This window comes from Corvus kubaryi, unplaced genomic scaffold, assembly GCF_017639235.1.
Source record: "Corvus kubaryi isolate FWS band 111438036 unplaced genomic scaffold, C.kubaryi_AGA036_p1.0 split1-37296, whole genome shotgun sequence".
Classification (NCBI taxonomy): Eukaryota; Metazoa; Chordata; class Aves; order Passeriformes; family Corvidae; genus Corvus; species Corvus kubaryi.
In genome coordinates this window covers 8701712-8706895 of record NW_024582075.1, presented here as the reverse complement: position 1 = coordinate 8706895, position 5184 = coordinate 8701712, and the positions used below count along the sequence as shown (strand labels likewise).

Sequence of the window (5184 nt, the reverse complement as noted above, 5' to 3'; positions counted from 1 at the left end):
GAAATATATGTTTCGCATTGCCTTTGTTCTATTTATAACCTTGTTTTGCTGTACATAAAGTGTTCTTATATACCGTAGAGTAGCTGATATATAGTAATGGATGCAGAGCTGTAAAAGTCTCTCTTGGCACTCTTAACATGGTCAGATTATTACTGTGTTCACCGATTCAGCTAGATGTGTTCAAGGATCTTCTCTGGTCTGAAAGGTCAGCTGCTTTTAGTTGTGCACTGGTAGAATACTAATACTGTCCTTATTCAAATTACCTGCTACAGTACTTATTAAATTGATGGCCTTGTGCACTAATTTAATACTGCTGTCGTTCAGAGGCAGGTCGCAGCTGCACTCTGCGCAGAATTAGGTGGTGCTGAGGCAAAGTTCAAGCAGAAACCATAGTTTTGGGCTGCATTTTCCCACTAAATTAGCAGTCAGAGGCAGTGTATAATTAATTAGCACAAACCAGGGAAAGCTTGTCATTTAATAAGCCTTTTTTATTTCCACATTACACAAACAGTGGGAATTGATCCATTAAGTGCCTAGCTATTAATGCTGTTAAATGTATGTCTGGTTGTTAAATTGAGATGTCTAGTTACATACATTCAGTATTTAAGAGCTTGTCACAGATTGTTCAGTGTTTGCTGAGATTTTAAGTCACGTTCCACAAATCAATAATGGCTTCATTAATGAATTTGAACATTGCTGGTTCAGATAAATAGATCTGAGCTCCATAGAAAAGAAATGGTGTCTGGCATTGTGGTAGCCAAGACAGCATGGTATTTATTTTGTTGCCCTAAATATCAAATATTCTGCTTATATCATGCTGCTTATACTCTACATTGCAGCCTTCTTTTTCCCTATAATCCTTGTTCATAATTGCCTAAGGCATTGTATAACTTCATCTCTTCAGAGTCCTATGTGGTATTAAACATGCAGAATAATACATTTCAACAACCACTTGAAGATGTCTGTGGGAGCAGAGAGGATTCTTGTCCTTAAAAAAAAAGTAAAAGGGCACTATTTGAATCACCCTTATTTCTTGACAACTGTATTTCTGTGCTGGAAATAGCTGCGCTCATCTTAGTCTTGTAATATTCTAGAATTTAAAGGTTTTAACATTCTATATATACTATAACCAATGTGTTTCTAGAAAAAATGTATATTGGCAATGAGTCATAAGACTAACTGTCAAATAAGAAATCTTGTCTGTTTTGCTTCTGTATGTTTATTCCATGTGGGAAGTGGGGAAGCATGGTATTTTGTATAGGGGTCTTGTAGCCAGAACACAGTGATCTCACTTATTCAAAATAAATGACTTCAAATGAACCTAAACTAAGGGCTCAAAAACAGTGAATAGTCCTCAACATTTCTGCCTGATGAAGGCAACACACCATAGCAGAGATAAATACTGTACTCTTCTCACAGTCTCTCTCTGCATCTGCATTTTCTGCAGTTTCTCCAACAGATCCTTTAGTCTGTTTTGTCTGGGTCTTTCATTAGCATTTCAAATCTTCCCTTGTTATTATAACCCATTTAACATAAAACCTCCAGTAGTAACCAGGAAGAAAACTCCTAAGCAGGTAAAACTCAAAGAGTGTTTTCTCACAAAAAGGGCAGAATTCTGTTGTGAGTGAAACACCCAGTTACATGTGGTTTTAAACACAGCTGGAAGAATACAAAGTTCAGCATCAGACCTGAGGGCTAATGAATCATCCCCACATCTGCCCCTGTGTGCATCAACAGTGACTGAGGTTTACAGGGAGAGAGGAGAGCACAGCTTTGGGTAAAAGAGCTAAAGGAGACAGCTGTGTGCCTAAACTAAATCAAATGGGTTTAAACTTTGTATGCATTTATACATCTTTGTTTGCAAAACTCCAAAAGTGAAATTAATTTTGGGCATACGCACACATTTCCTAAAAGATATTTTATTATAAGCTCATTATGGTTAAATGTACTTATTTGGGCAAATGACTTGCTTTAATTAGTGGCTGTTGGAAAGAGTTAGCCATAATTGCCTAGTTATTGTAAACAGTTTCTCATGCATTAAGCGCTAACTGTGATATCTTTTACTCACTTTTAATGTGCTGCACACACCATAGTCAGATGTTGTCTGGATTGTGGGTTGACAGTGTGATCACGAGTGAGGAAGACTAGTGCATATCTGACAACTGATTAATGAACTCAGTACCCTCCAGACCGGTCATCATCCCTCAGGATGTTAGGCAAGCAGCTGCCTTGTACACCAGCCTCTCTTGGATACCTGCTTGATAGGGTAAATTAAGCCTGGTATACAAGATTAGATCACACCCTCAGAAAATTTCAAGGCTTCCAAGCAAAATAAAAACTGAGTAAGAATAGCATTCTTCATGCCTGAGTATAATAAAAAGATAAAGGATAAATTGAAGGAGCTGACAATGCTGTTGATGCTTTATTGTTTCCATTTGGCTACAAAACAAAAGAGACAGCAATACATTGATATGCAGGGTGAAGGCCTATATGCTGAGATAGGTACTATTTTTTTAAGCAAAAAAAAAAAAAGTATACATATTTCATATGTCCTGGTTTTAAAGCCTTTTGCAATGTTTGCGATAAAATGTACTCCAGATTTGCATGTTCAAAAACATCCTTGACAGCTATGGAAATTGTGTAGTTTGACAACTCCTCATCTTAGCTAAGGCAAACAAACAAGGCCAAGTTGACTGAAATCTAAAATCTTTCCTAATCCTGGGGATGTGATGGCAGCTTGTTTGCACTGGCAGTGAAAAGCTACAGTATTGTAAAAAATTGTAGCAAAGCTGAGGTAGCTTTGACTGGACTGACCTCAAATATGATGTGAACAGCTGTGCGGGGAGAGGGATGGGAGGTTGTGGAGGGAGGCTGTCAAACGCTCGTTTGATCTTCAGTAAGCATTATGAGTAAGCACAGTATTTGGATGCCTGAGAAGATGATAAATCATCAGTTATGAAAGGAGGTAAGAGCTTCTGTATTTTATACTGTCTGTTTGCTCTAGCTCTAGATCAGGGTCTCCCCATGGTAGGCACTGTGCAAAGGCAGAACAAATAATGTGCATGTAAAGATTAAAAGCTTCTTTATCCAAGTTAGACAAACCATGTTGTCTTGATTGACTCATGGAGAATTCTGATTCCTCTTGTCATCTAGTTTAAGTATGTGTTATTTGATAATCACAGTCAAGGAATGAAGTTGTGAGGCCTCGTTCGTAGGACATGTGCGTATATTACACGTAAAAATGGTCTTTAGTGGAGAACTGTGCATTTTGTACCAAAGAGACCGTGTGCTTGCACAATGTGTCTCATCTCTGAGGGCAGTTAGAGGCTTCTTTTGAAGAATGTGGTCAGGCAAGCACAGGCTCCAGCAGAAATATGAGATTTATCACAGCATCTAGATAGTGTATTGTTTCACTCTGTGGACGAATCACTGTTTTTGTACTTAGTGATAGTTGCTGGAGACCTGGTTTGGAGTTTTTATGCTATGTAGCATCCTGATCAGTGTGACCCAACTGATGTGCTGCAGTGGCATTACTCTTTTAAGACGAAGAACGCTTATGTTTGCTTTCCTTGAGCAAAAGCTACTGCCTCTGTCAGTTGATCTCCCCATTACACCCCAGTTTCTTTTTAATGATAGTATTTGCATTTATTTGGCTTTTGTCATAAAGAATGACATATTTGTATAACATTTCAGTTCAAAAACTGAAGTGAAGGTATTAAAACTAAGACTGCATGGTAAAACAGCTGCATGTGACATATTCTTCCCCATCTACTTCACAGTTGAGGAAAAATTGCAAGGTTGTTGAATATTCCTGAGGCCAGGATTCAAGATGCTGCACTCTCAGGTGGGTCTTGTTAAGTATAATGGAGAGGGGACAGCTGCAGGTGTCACGCCTTGGAGGAATGCTTTTGCCAAGGCCAGTAGGATGGAAGGAGTACAGCAAATGTAACTATTGGAAACTGAGAAAAAAATTGTGCAGACTGGAGGTACATGGTGCAGCTACTCCCAGGTATATTCTTGGCAGACATCATATTAAAACCATGAGTAAAGGAGGCGATTTGGCTTACAGGTCTATAAGTTCCTGTTTCAGACATTGTGGACAGCGAACACAGTGTAGAGGATAATGGCACTTTAAAAATTGTATAAGTGTTTTGAGACTAGATGAGAGTTTCCATTAAAATTGAAAATAAAGGGAAATTATTGTTTTCTACAGTCTCCTTCACGGTTATCTGCACGTTCTGAATAAATAAATGCTTGCAGAAATTCTTGAAAGAAAGAAAATGAGAAGGTAAGCAATATACAGTCTTTACTATTCTGATTTTTTTTAGTTAGGTTTACTGATCTGTCTTATTTTAAATTCTTCTGACTGATTGAGCTATAGCATGATATCACCTGAGTAATTTCTGAGAGCTTGCTTATCCCTTTCAGTCTGCTGTGGTGTCCATTGCAACTCACAGTGATATGAAAAGCCACATTTACTCTACTCCTGCACAGCTGGGAGCATAAACTGTCTTGTCTTTCCAAAGTCATTCAATGGGTACAGTTAGGATGCCGGTCTTGTTCAGTATGCTGGCATTAGCTTCTAATCTTCTAGGTCACTGGAAGTCAACCTTAAGCAGTTGGAGACTTCAAACTGAAAATTTTAAGAGGTTAGAGATGCACATATGCACTCTCAACAGGTTGCACCTGAGTGCATGAAATCCATTGCACACTTCAGTGAAAGCACAGCAACAATTCTAGAAGAAAAGATTGCATGTCAAGGTTTGGTGATAGTCTCATTTGTTTTTGTTTAAGTTTCCTACAAATCAGTGTTTCAGTCCTGGAAGGAAACCTGTCCCATAAGAACCCTGAGCCTTGACAGGGTTCCTTTACTGTCTTTTACTTTACAGCTGCAGAGAAACACTAGCTGTTGGAGAAGAATTCAGATTACTTTGGTTTTGTTGGTTTGGGGTTTTTTTTTACTTATTTATTTAAATGGTATTTAGTACCATTTCTTAAACAGAATTATCTATAATAATGTGTTACATTTTCATAAAAATAAGTAAAATTTACTTTTCCATTATTTTGACTGTCTTTCTCAGGTGGCATGAAAACAGTACTTGTGTTTTCTAATAATTAAGTTCCTAAATGCCTATTTTATTTATTTGTAATATTTGGAAAAAAATCATTTGTAATACATTAATT

The 5184-nt window shown here is 37.7% G+C and overlaps 1 long non-coding RNA gene across 1 annotated transcript; it reads left to right on the top strand.

Moving 5' to 3' along the window:
* The first annotated feature begins 2747 nt into the window (after nt 1-2747).
* Nucleotides 2748-4289, top strand: LOC121657280. The gene is made up of 3 exons (XR_006013546.1): nt 2748-2965; nt 3780-3844; nt 4214-4289. It is a non-coding gene; the product is annotated as an uncharacterized LOC121657280 (long non-coding RNA).
* Nucleotides 4290-5184: the final 895 nt, after the last annotated feature.